The sequence below is a fragment of the Rhineura floridana genome, chromosome 18 (assembly GCF_030035675.1).
Source record: "Rhineura floridana isolate rRhiFlo1 chromosome 18, rRhiFlo1.hap2, whole genome shotgun sequence".
Lineage (NCBI taxonomy): Eukaryota > Metazoa > Chordata > Lepidosauria > Squamata > Rhineuridae > Rhineura > Rhineura floridana.
Window position 1 is genome coordinate 2,703,630 of NC_084497.1, and position 13,440 is coordinate 2,717,069.

A 13,440-nucleotide genomic window follows, 5' to 3' on the forward strand; every position below is an offset into this window, starting at 1 on the left:
CCCTTTCCTTGCCAGAGTCTGTGTCACCCAGGGTTGGGTTAAGCTTGCCACTATTTTGTTTTCTGTAAAATATAAGAAACTGCCTTATACTGAGACAGAGCATTGGTCCACCTAGCTCAGTATTGTCTACACTGACTGGCAGCAGCTGCCTAGGGTTCCACACAGGGTTCTCTGCCAGCCTTACCTGGAGATGTCAGAGAGTGAGCCTGGGACCCTCTGCATGTAAAAAATAAAAACCTCACCTGTGCTCTTGTGCCATTCACAGATGCAAGATCTGCCGATTTTGGGTAGTTATTAACACTCTGTCCATGCTATGGAAAGACTAGCACCAGAAGACGTCTGCAAATGCGGCAGCTGTTTAAATGCACAAGAGCCGTCCTGATCCTTTTTCCTGGCAAGTTGGCAACCCGCTCCTCTGCTTAATACAGCAGGGCTTAGTTTTGGTGCTTATCAGGCACTGGACCAGTTCCCTTGACAGAGGAGCAGCTGCCTGTTTCTCTTCCACCACCTCGGGCCAGCCCCTCACCCTCAGGAAAACTGAGGACAGCAACAGCCCTCCCTGCTTGTGATTTGCAGGAACTGGTATTCCGAAGTATACTGTCTCCAACAGTAGGGGCAGAGCATAACCATGGGTAGCTTCCCTTAATTTGTCTAACCGTCTTTTAAAGCCATCCACGTAAGAGGCCAGCACTGCCTCTGGCAGAAGCAAATTCCATAGTTTAACTCTGCACCGCTTGAAGAAGTCCTTCCATTTGTCTGTCCTGACTCTCCCAACTTTCAGCATCATTTGACGTCCCCGAATTCTAGCGTTAGGAGAGAGGGTGAAAAACTTTTCTCTGTCCGCTTTCTCCATGCCATGCATAATTTTATGTACTTGTAGCGTATGGCTTCTTGCTTGACTTTTCTCTAGATATGCGCGCACACGCACTCGGAAGCGAAAAGAACAGGCGAAATGCTACCCAATGTGAGATGTTTGCAATTATTCATTTCTGTTCTAGAGACAGTGGTTCCTCCTGCAACTTGCCTCTCGGCTGTTTTTAAAATCCACATCATCCTTAAGGAATGGCTGATTCAAAACCTTTCATGCCATTGGCTGGGTCCCTTGGGGGAAATTATTTCCTCCTCCCCCCCCCCATGGTTTCATAACAACCGTTCCATTAGCAGAGATATTTTGGTCATGAGTTATTCTTTAAAAGGAAAGGATAATCACATTGCAAGTGCCTACTGGCGGGTTTGTTTTGGGGTGTGGGTGTGACAGAACTGCCCAAATTTAAACCCTGGTTGCCCTTCACGGTGCCAACGCTTGTGTAGTGAGATAAGGAATTTAGCGCGTTCGGCTAAAACCAGACAATATGCTTGCCAAGTTTTGGAAGGATGTTGATCTTGAAGATTCTCAGTCAGCCATTGGATCATCAGAAGAGCCTGCTGGGTCAGGACAGCGGCCCATCTAGTCTAGCATCCTGTTCTCACAGTGGACAACCAGAGGCCCATTATGGGAAACCCTTAAACAGGACCTGACCGCAAGAGCAACTCTCCCTGCCTGCAGCTTCCAGCAACTGGTTTTCGGGAGCATCCAGCATCTGATTATGGTGGCAGAGAGTAGCCCTCATGGCTAGCAGCCATTGATAGCATCATCCTCCATGAATTTGCCTAATCCTCTTTTGAAGCCCTCCACATTGGTGGCCAACACAGCCTCCTGCGGGAGAAAATTCCAGAGTTCAACTCTTCCCTGTGTGAAGAAGGACTTTCATTTGTCTGTCCTGAATCTTCCAACAGTCAGCTTTGTTGGAGGTCCCTGAGTTCTGAGAGAGGGAGAAGAAACTTTCTCTGGCCACTTTCTCCATGCCGTGCATCATTTGATACACTTCTGTCGTGTCGCCTCTTCGTCGCCTTTCCTCGAAACTCAAAAGTCACAAACGCTGCAGCCGTTCCTCATAGTGCGCTTGCAATATGTTTTATTGCTGAGTCCAAAGACCATTGCAGAACAATACGCAACATTGTGTAAATACAAAACATGGATCCATTCCTCATCGAGGAGTTGCTTCACCTCCTTGGATCATTTTGGTTACCCATGTCAGACCCTTTTCCAACTTTGCAACACCTTTTTTGGGGGGGGGAGGCAACCAGAAGTGTATACAGAACTGTCCTGTCATGCGGCTGCCTCTGAAAGCAGGGTGGGAGGCTAGCGTCCAGGGGCCAAGTGCGGCCCCAGGCCACACACACTCCTAGCCACAGGCCACATCCTCATTGACTGTTTGGCTGCAATGTGTCCCGGAGTATAGGAAGCCGTCTTATACTGAGTCAAACAGTTGGTCCATCCTGCTTAGTATTGTCTACACTGACTGGCAGCTGATAATGCCTCTTTCTTGTCTGGAAGGAGGAGAAAGAGTAGAATTCTTTAGCGTGGCTGATGTGTATGGCATGACCCATGAGTGTACGTGAGAGAGTGAGTGTGTAAGTCAGTCATTATTTTGCATGGCTGAAATGTTTGTCATGACCCCTGAATCCAGCAGCAATTCAGAGTCGCTGGCTGGAGAAGCACCAGGTAAGCAGCTGGGGCCAGCACTCTGAGGTAGTTGCTGGGGATTGGCACCACTGCGACTGAAGCTAATGTACAGGAGCTCCCAGAGGAACCTCCCAGACCCTTACAGGCCCCTTCCCTTGAAGAACCAGATGCTTCCCACCATGCATCACCTGTCAGGCGGCACCGGGAGTGCATCAGGAGGGTTGGCCCTTTCATGCCCTGGAGTTCTGTACACAGGGGTGGAACCTGGAGGGGCTCCAAATGCTTCCCTCTGCTCCCAACTCTGGTCAGAGCAAGTTGCTCCCTCGGAGCTCTCCGTGGTCCTGAAGTGTCTGCCTTGCCTGGTGTGCGGTCCCCAGAAGGTGGCCCAGAAGGAATGCGGCCCTCTGCCTGAAAAGGGACCCCATCCCTGCCTGCTCTGACCCCTACCCCACACCACCTTCCCTGGGGAGACTGCATGGAGGCTCCGCGTCATCAAACCTGGCCAGTGAACCCATGACAAATGTTTTGGAGGGCGGAGCAGATCTTTTTGAGATTTCTCTGGGCCAAAGGCGGTGGAGAGCGCCAGGGGTGTAGTTGTCCAGGGTCTCGGGGGGTCTTAGACCCCTTACCTTTTTGAGAGCAGGGTCCCTATGTCTCCAGCATCCTGTGAGCCAATAAGCAGGAAAAGGGAGTGTGTTAATCACTGGGAAGAGTCTTCTAACATGCTTTCTTGTCCTTTTCTGCAGATTGGAGCCAATCAGAGTGAAAGGAGGTGGGTCAGCCACTGAGAAGGCTCTTCTCAGTAGCTAACACTCCCCTTTCATGCTCATAGAAGGTTGTTTAAATTTAAAAGGGGGTGTGGCTATGAGGGGACATGGCTGTGACTTTCTTAAAGGGACCCTGCAACTTCTGAATTTGCCACTATACTACTGGAGAGCACTCATAGAAACCCAAGCCGGTATGTCTGTCTGTTTCTTAGAAATACAGAATGTGTGGCGGCTGACCTTAGTTTGCTTTTCCTCTGGCTGCGCTATATGCCGTTTTGGAACGGAAAGGTGAAGAGGGGAAGAAATGGTGTCAGCGTTCTGGCAATGGTGCTGGCTACCGCTTTGCATTCCACATTCTTGGCAGGAAGAGAGCATGTACAGACACGTACAGGCTCTGGAAAATATATGTGTATATATCCTGGAGTGGGAATGCCAAAAAAGGGAGAATCCGTCTCAACAGACACCAAAGAGGAATGTTTTTCATTCGTGCCCAGCATGTTTCAGTCCCAAAAGGCCTTCCTGTCAGGCTTGTCTACCAAAAAATTATAAAAGAAAATTTAAATATGGGACAATTAATAAACCATTCTTATCAACTGTTTACGCAGCCCCTGGCTCCAACCCTGGCAAACCGCAGCCCATCTGGGTAGACAAACCTGAACCCAATTGACAAAAAGTCTGACTCTGTGCTAAGGCGGCTTCTTCTGTTGTTAGGCCAGAGAGGGAACCCTGGGTGAGATGCTTGTATGGATTTCATGGAGGAGAAGGCCGTCAGTGGCTACTAGCCACAATGGCTATGTTTTACCGGCACTGTTGGGGGCAGGATGCCCCCTGAATACCAATTGCTAGAAACCGCAAGAGGAGAGAGTGCTTGGGGGTTTCCCATTGGGGGTGTCTGGTTGGTGACTGTGAGAACAGGATTCTGGACTAGATGGGCCTCCTTTGGTCTAGTCCAGCAGTGCAGAGCTCCTCTGATATTCTTAGATTCTTAATTTGTTTGTTTCTGGATTTATTTGTGTCATTCTATATATGTATACATCTGTCTATATGTCTGTGTCACCTTTCAGAACAAAAACTTCCACAAGGCACTTTGAAATCTTTACTATACATTTTTATTATGATCATTTTATTAATTCGATTTATATCCCACCCCAAGGCAGCAAACAGAAGCACTAAAAACACTGCAACACCATAAAAACAAACTTTAAAATATATTAAAACAAAACATCCTTAAAAACATATTAAACAAAACAACTTTAAAAACATTTTTTTAAAAAGCTTTAAAAAACATGTTTAAAAGCAATTCCAACACAGACGCAGACTGGGATAAGGTCTCTACTTAAAAGGCTTGTTGAAAGAGGAAGGTCTTCAGGAGGCGCCAAAAAGATAACAGAGATGGTGCCTGTGTAATATTCAAAGGGAGGGAATTCCACAGGATCGGTGCCACCACGCTAAAGGTCTGCTTCCTATGTTGTGCGGAATGGACCTCCTGATAAGATGGTATCTGCAGGACGCCCCCATCTGCAGAGCATAGCCATCCACTGCATATATAAGGGATAAGACGGGCTTTCAGGTATCCTGGTCCCAAGCTGTGTAGGGATTTATTCACCAAAACCAACACCTTGAACTTAGCCGGGTAGCTAATAGGCAGCCAGTGCCTTTGTAAAATGTAAAATTATGTAAATTATTTTTAAAAATGTAAAAATACACATGAAATAATACTCTTTCAAACTTAAAAGCCCCAGCGTTACATTCTCCTGAAGCCTACACCCAGCAGTCCTGAGAAATAACAGTTAAACAACATATCATAATTTAAAGCAGAGAGCAAGCACAATTTAAGCCCAGGTGTGCATCTTTTACCAACAGCAGGGTGAAATAACCTTTTTCTTTTTAAAAGGTCTTTAAGACCCATTTGATGATTCTCCGTGGTGCAGAGTGGTAAGCGGCGGTAACGCAACCGAAGCTCTGCTCACGGCCGGAGTTCGATTCCAACGGAAGGAGGAAGTCGAATCTCCGGTAAAAGGGGTTGAGGTCCACTCAGTCTTCCATCCATCCATGGTCGGTAAAATGAGTACCTGGCATATGCTGGGGGGTAAAGAAAGGCCAGGGGCAGAACTGGCAATCCCACCCATATATACGGTCTGCCTAGTAAACGTCACAAGACATCACCCTAAGAGTCGGAAATGACTCGCACTACAAGTGTGGGGACACCTTTACCTTTTTAAGACCCATTTGAAAGCAGATAGATTTATAGCTACTTCCATCAATATGGGACTCCCCTCTGAAACACTGCTTCTGAAATTCTCGTTAAAATTCCACACAGACACAGAAAAAGAGGGGATTGTGGCATTCCAAATTGGGCATTGTTACCTCTGAAGTATTATGATGAATCCCCCCATTGTTTATTTATTTCCAAATTTTGTCTCTGGTTTTTTAGACATGCCATTTTACTACTTTTAAGTCTTTCCCCTCCCCTCGTCTGTATCAAGCTTTGTCCATTGGCAAAACACGGCCCCCACAAAAAAAAGCACTCTTTACATGAACCAGTGCACATACATAACTTCCCACAGCTTTCAGACCCATTATGGCTTTTCCCTTTTAAGGATGCCCCTGTGTGAGCGCTGATACCATGCTACCCAAACAACAACACCACAATCTTGACATGATCACACTGTTATGGAGAAGGTGACCATCTCCTTTTGTCGGGCAAATAGTTTCCTTCTATTTCCAATGTCAAGGTTGTACGTGCCGAGGTATATGTGCTCACAATGGCAAAAGGTGCCAGGTTCAATCCCTGGCATCTCCAGGTAGCGCTCGGCCTGCCTTTGCCTGAAAGCCTGGAGAGCTACTGCCGGTCAGTGTCTAGCACAGGGGTGGGGAAGCTGTTTTCAGCCCCAGGGTTGCATTCCCTTCTGGGCAGCCTTCTGAGGGCTGTGTGCACCTGGTGGGTGTGGCCAGAGGCAAAAGTGGACAAAGCAACACATGTAAGTTTTTACCCTTGGACAGTAAGCTACTTTCTACACACACATACATCCTCTCTGTCTTCCCTTTGGGATTTCAGTTAACTCAGTTTCTCATCCCCTCCCCACTTGTTAAATTTGGTTCTTCGCATTTATGCAGCCGTTTGCTTTTTTTTTTTTTTTTTTTTTAATCCTCATGAACATTTTCCGGCATTTTAGTGAGAATTTCTCCTACTCGACACATTTTTTGCAGGCAGTTCTGACTTAACGTACACATTTTTGGGAGCAATTTCTCCCAGTGTAATATAACGGAACGTTATTCCATGTTATCTTCGCCAAGACAATTCATGTTGTGCACACTTTCCCCTAATAGATGCACTTTTGTGAACATTGCCTTGGCTGGAAAACTGCATCGCCGCATGTTGGTAAGTGCAAATTTTGAAGGATGTGGCTGTGTTTTGGGTTCCGAAAATGCAGATTTGATCAATTCGGCTTTAAATATGAACTGAATCGAATTTCAAGGACACATTCTAGCCTGGAAAAAAGAACAGGAGGGTGTGAAGCAAGGCCAGTGAGGGGTGTAGCTTGGGGAGAGTTCTGAGGGCCAGATACTGAGGTCTGAAGGGCCGCATTCGGTCCCCGGGATTAAGATTTCCCCTCCCCATGCAATCTCTTGGTCTGACTCAGTAGAAGGGCGCTTCGTCTGTTCCAAACGCAGACAGCAGAGGGCAGTGTGCCCATGGGGAAAGAATGTTTCTGCTGCGTGAGTTCCTTGGGTCTCAAATGGAGGCTCTTCAGCTCTGCAGATGGAGGAAGAGAAGATCCCCTAACCAGGAACCTGTCATACGCAAGGGGTGGCTCAAGAGAGGCCCAGATTCTTCCTGGATCCAGAGGGTGCCACATTCAGTTGGGACATGAACAAATTGTCACACACACACACAATAATGTGAAGGTTGCATCCTCCAAATGTCTGCTAGAAGAGGTGCACTGGCAGGTCATAGAATCACAGAACTGGAAGGGGCCTATAAGGCCATCAAGTCCAACCCCCTGCTCAGAAGGGAGACCCACAGAGTGCAATGGGGCTTTATTTCTTATTCATCTTTTATTTTTTATTTAGGCTCATTCCGTGCTGCTTAATATATATCAAAATATCTCTAAGCAGCATACAGAAGATATATATAAATATCTCTAAGCAGCGTACCGAATATATATAAAAATATCTCTGAGCGGCGTACAGAATATATATAAAAATAGCTCTGAGCAGCGTACAGAATATATATAAAAATATATCTGAGCAGTGTACAGAATATATATAAAAATATCTCTGAGCAGCGTAAAATGACAAGAAGAAATGTTATAAAAAGATACAATAAAAGGCGCAATACAAAAATAATACATCATGCAATTTAACAAATAAATACCAAAACAATTCCTTTGCAGTTCCCTGTTCAAGATCTTCCAGCCTTTTGGCTCTCACCCAGGAGAACTCCACCCATCTGCCCTGGCTGTCGCCCAGGGCCTAACAAACAAATAACCGCCCTACACACACACATCTCGTAAGAAAGAAGGTTACTCCCAGGCCCATCCCAGGTAAATGTGCAGCACAGAGCTGAGGAACACCTGGGGCCCTCCAGGTGTTCTTGACTCCAGCTCTCATCAGCCCTGGCAGGATAAGGTTGGAGATGACGGGAGTTGCAGTTCGCCACTGCACCAGTGCTAAAAAAAATTCCTTGTGCATTTTTCTTCCAAAAACAAATATGGTGTCAAACTGGATTCATTGATCTGTGCTGTATTGCAACCTGCCCTGCGATCATATGATGCAAGGCGGTGCTAGTCCATATGCTTATAAAATCAACGTGGGCTGGCATGCACAGAATCAAGATTGCTATGGGCACGTAGCTTTGCAAAAAGCAGAGAGAGAGAGAGAGAGAGAGAGAGAGAGCATGCCAAGTAAAACCTCCCCCATCCTGCCCACAGCATTTGCAGGAGAACCCATAGCAGACCTATGGGGAACACCCTCCCTCATTTATTATTATTAGATTTATATCCCGCCCTTCCTCCCAGCAGGAGCCCAGGGCAGGAAACAAAAGCACCAAAAACATTAAAACATCATAAAAACAAACTATGAAACACGTTTAAACAAAACATCTTCAACAATGTAACTTAAAAAAAGCTTTCAAAACGTCTAAGATTAAAAACATTGTACTGTTTTAAACATTTCCCAGCCCACCCTGCCCAAATTAAAGGACAAGGCCTCTGTTTTGATGTTCATCCCCCGCCATGCACACACACTTTGTTTTAATCCACACCAAACCTCATCTCCCCCCCCCCCCACACACACACATACATACAGAGATAAACTCAAGGTCTCCTAGTTGAAGGCATCGCTGACTTCTAAAGAGTGTAGGGAAAGGGTGTGTGCGTGAAGTTTTAAGAAAAATGCAAAACCACGACATGATTTACATCTGTATCCAGACCAGCGTGGGGAAAATATGTCTGCAGATGGAAAACAGAACAGAAAAAATGTCCAGGGTTTCATTCGGCTTCTGTGCAGCGAAGGAGGCCTGGTTTGATTCTGTGGCTTTGCCAATGGATAAAAACCACAGGTGGGGAATCTGAGGCCCTCCAGATGTGGATGGACTCCTACCCCATCAGCTCCCACCCTCTTCCAGACAGCATGGCCAATGGTCGCAGGGAGGATGGGAGGTGTACTCCAAAGAGCCCATGGAGAGCTGCAGGTCCCATATCCCTGGATGAGACACATTTGTGGGAGAGGAGAGGACCATCGGTAGCTCGTAGCCCCAGGAGCCAAATGGAGCCTCTGGATTCAGAGGCAGTCTATCTTGGAACACTGATCTTAGGGGCAAATGACAAGGGAGGGCTGTGATGCTTCTGCCATGCTTCTGGCCTTCCTAGGGCCACATTCACCCCATAAATTTATTCCACTGTAAACATGGCTCCCCCCAAAGGAATCCTGGGAAGGGTAACTTGTGAAGGGAGCTGGTGGGCTGTCCAACTCTGGAGGCATTGATGAGGCAGCTGGACAGCTATCTGTCAGGGATGCTTTACAATGGATTCCTGCATCAAGCGGAGGGTTGGACTTGATGGCCTTGGAGCCCCCCTCCAACTCTATGTTTCTATGATTCTGTAAGGGTGCTGAGAGTTGTTAGGAGATTCCACCACCACACAGAGCTCCGGTTCTCAGAGTGGTTTAACAATCCAACCCTCTTTCCCAGGGAACTCTGGGAATTGCAGGGCTTTGGGGAAAATAGGGGAGTCTCCTGACAGCTCTCAGCACCCTGAACAAACTACAGTTCCCAGGAAGCCATGGTGGTTTAAAGGGGAATGATAGTGGAATTGAATGTAGGGGGTGAATGTGGCCCTAGTAGTAGCTGTAGTAGATGATGATGATGATGATAATAATAATAATAATAATAATAATAGCTTATTAGCCAAGGGACTCCAAGCAACTTACAATGTAATGCTATAAAATATAAGGCTACACAAACAAAACAATAAACCAACAACACCCCCCACGCAAGCCACAGGAAGCTTTGTCAGCATATGAACAACAGATAACGTCATCTCAGTCTATCAAAAGCCTGGGGGAAAAGGTAAGAAAATATGCCAATGAAGGTGCCAGGTGGACCTTGCTGGGGTGAGCATTCCACAGATGGGGACCCACCGCTGAAAAGGCCCTGCACTTTTCTGACTGATGGATAGGAATATAACTTTTGAAGACCCCTGCTGGATCAGGTCAGTGGTTCATCTAGACTAGCATACTGTTTCCCACAGCAGCCCATCAGAAGCCTTCAGGATGACCACAAGTGGGGCACAAAACCAATAGCCCCCCCCCCCCGTTGCTGGGACTGCTCCCATCCCTGGCCATTGGCTATGTTGGCTGGGGGCAGATAGGAGTTGGGAGTCCAACAACTTTTGGAGGGTCACAGTCTCCCATCCCCACCAAGGGAGAATTGCAACAGGCGAAGCATTACCTAATTACCGCATTGTCAGTGTAGAGCTCCACCTGTTGAATTTCTGCCTTTGGGTGAAGTGGTTTTGAGGCATGGGGAGGCAGAAGTGGTAAATGCAGCTGTTGATGAAGCTAATCAACTTCCCCTTACTCACTCACGCCTTGTAAAGGGTTAACCACTACCTCTCACCACCCCCCATATCTCAGTCCTCTAATCCTCTGAGGTTTAGCCTTTCCCCTCCCTCTCAATCCTTTAACGGTTAAGGTTAATCTCTCCCCTTCCAGCGCTCCAGTCCTTTTAGGGATTATCCTCTCTCCCCAGCACACCCTGGCCCTTCAAAGGTCTAAGCAATTTCCCACCCCCCACTGACATCCCGCCTCCCTCCAGCACTCCCAGGTAGTAAAGGGTTACATCGATTTTCCCCTCTAGCAGCTCTCCAGAGCTCTAAGGGTTAAACCATAACCCTTCAGTCCCTAATCCAAATATCTTGGCTAGGCCTTGTTTTTTTTAGGTGTTAACCAATCCCCTGGCTCTAGTGCTGTTAAGGGTTAACACGTTTCACCCCCACCCTCCCTTGCCCTTTAAAGGGTTAATCCAATTCACCCCTCCCCTTTGAAAGCCATCCTTTCAAAGGTTAAAATCAATTCCCGCTCTCCACATCTTTAAGGGTTAACCAGCACCCTATTCTCCTGTAGCCCTTTTATTTATTTTTATACTTATTTATTATACTTGTATACCGCTCCATAGCTGAAGCTCTCTGGGCAGTTTACAGTAACAAAACAAATATAATTTAAGATACATCTTTTAAAAAACAATTCAAAACACAATTTAAACATTTGAAACAATTTAAAAACACATGCTAAAATGCCTGGGAGAAGAGGAAAGTGTTGACCTGGCACCGAAAAGATAACAGTGTTGGCGCCAGGCGCACCTCGTCAAAAAGATCATTCCATAATTTGGGGGCCACCACTGAGAAGGCCCTCTCCCTTGTTGCCATTCTCCGAGCTTCCCTTGGAGTAGGCACCCGGAGGAGGGCCTTTGATCTTGAATGTAGTGTACGGGTGGGTTCGTATCGGGAGAGGCGTTCCATCAGGTATTGTGGTCCCAAGCCGTGTAAGGCTTTATAGGTCAAATCCAGCACCTTGAATCGAGCTCAGAAACATACAGGCAGCCAGTGCAAGCGGGCCAGAATCAGTTTTATATGTTCGGACCGTCTGGTCCCTGTTACCAATGTGGCCGCTGCATTTTGCACAAGCTGCATTTTCCAAACCGTCTTCAAAGGCAGCCCCACATAAAGTGCATTTCAGTAATCTAATTTAGAGGTTAAGGGTTAAACCAATTTCCGCTACAGGCCTTTAAGAGTTAAAGCAACCTCCCCTGCTCTTATTTTGGAGGGTCTTTTAAAGGATTAATCCCTCCCAATTCCCTTTAGCCTTCAAGGGTTAAGCAACCCACCAACCGACCCACAGAATTTTGAAAGGATAAAATTTTGAAAGGATAATTCCCCTCCAGGCCCTTAAGAGTTAACAGATCCCCCTCTCATCCCTTGGATCTCTTAAGGGGTAAACTAATCCCCCCCTCCAGACCTTTAAGGGTTGAGGCACCTCAATTCCTACAATCCTTCTTGGGTCCTTTTAAAGGGTGAAAAATCCCACCCACCCAATTCCCTCCAGGCCTTCAAGGGTTAAGCAACACACACACACACACACACACACACACACAGAGAGAGAGAGAGAGAGAGAGAGAGAGAGAGAGAGAGAGAGTGGTTTTTGAAGGACAGTGCAATTTCCCCCCTCCCCTTCTCTTCCCGGCCTTTAAGGGTTAACAGGCGCCGCCCTCCCTCCCCTAGGCCTTTTGAAGGGTCATACTAATTCTTCCCCTCTCCTTTCCAGGCCTTGAAGGGTTAAGCAACCCCGTCGCCCTCTCCCTTCCAGGCCCTTCAAGGGTTAATCTAATTTCCCTCTCGCCCATTGCGCCGAGTCCTCCTAAAGGGTTAACCAAAAAACCCCTCCAGCCTTCCCCCCTCCTTTCTCCTCCCCCCCGCCCTCTTTCTCCTCTTCCTCCTCCCTCCCGGTTGGCCAATGACTCCTTCTCCTGATTGACACATTTTCTACGGGCGACCGCCTCGGACCAATCCGGAGCCGCCCCCTCGGCTTCGGGCTCTGCCCCACGTGGGGCCCGAGCGCTTTTTCGCTTGCTCGCTCTTCCCCCTCCCTCCTTGCTTCCCCATCTCTGCCTCCTGATTGGCTGCGGCGCGCTGGGCTGTAGCAATAGAGAAGGAGGCAGACCCCACGTGGAGCTGGCGCTCGTTCACTGATCCTTCTCCCCCGCGAGGCTGCGAGGGGAGGGGAAGAGGAAGAGAAGGGGGGGCGGGGAGAGGAGAAGGGGGCGGGGAGAGGAGAAGGGGGGCTCACACCCATTCAAGACAGCGGCCCGAGCCCACCCCACCCCACCCTCCCTCCCTTCCTCGCTCGGAGGCTTCAGGGGCCCCGATCCTAGCTGCGGTGCTTTGGTGAGTGTGTCTCTTTGGGGGGGGGGAATGGAGCTGGGAGGAAAACAGGAGAAGCCTTTTTTCTGAGGCTGTGTTTCTGCTTCTCTTTCTACCTTCTGGAGAAAAATGGGGGGGGGAGAGAGACCCTTTTGTCTGGCCTGGGAGATTGTTTTAAATGATGGCGTGGGGAGGAGGGGGTGGGATTTGCGTGGGGGGGGCGAGAGAGAGGGAGGAAAGCAGAGGAGGCTGCAATTGAGAAGAGGAAAAATGGGGCTCTGGTTTTTCTTGGGGTGGGGAGAGAGTTTCTTGGGGAGTTAAAAAAGAGGGGTCGCTTTCTATCAGAATGAGGGTCGTGTTGGGGGCCCTGTTGGGGCTGGGGGCTTTCTTAAGGAGTGGAAGGAATGGAGTTTTTGGGGGAGCGTTTCACGCATGTTAGGTGCTGATGTGAATGGTTCTTTCTTCAGTTGAGCCCCCCCAAAACCCCATAAATACTAATTTACTTTTTTTTTTCATGCACTTATCCTTCACCTGTTAGCCGCCTGAGGGTTCCCCCAATAGCGGGGAAGATCTCTTAATTGAGTTAGGAGGTCCTCCAGGGCTTCATCTTCCATCCCTCTCTCCCGCCTCCCACTTTGCTGTCCCTCTCCCCCAAAGGAATTAATGGGGTGCCCTTGAACATGTGCAGAGTGCTATTCAGCCCCGTGTAGTGTTCTGGAGAAGAAAGTGTCCAACAGGCTTGAAAGAT

The 13,440-nt window shown here is 47.9% G+C and overlaps 1 protein-coding gene across 4 annotated transcripts in view; it reads left to right on the forward strand.

Moving 5' to 3' along the window:
- Positions 1–12,613: 12,613 nt before the first annotated feature.
- Positions 12,614–13,440, forward strand: part of LOC133372398 (transducin-like enhancer protein 1) — a 41,183-nt gene continuing 40,356 nt past the window's right edge. For all 4 annotated transcript variants that reach the window (XM_061600941.1, XM_061600942.1, XM_061600943.1 and 1 more), the window contains exon 1: positions 12,614–12,716. The gene's annotated coding sequence lies outside the window, so the exon portion shown is untranslated. The remainder of the gene's footprint in view (positions 12,717–13,440) is intronic.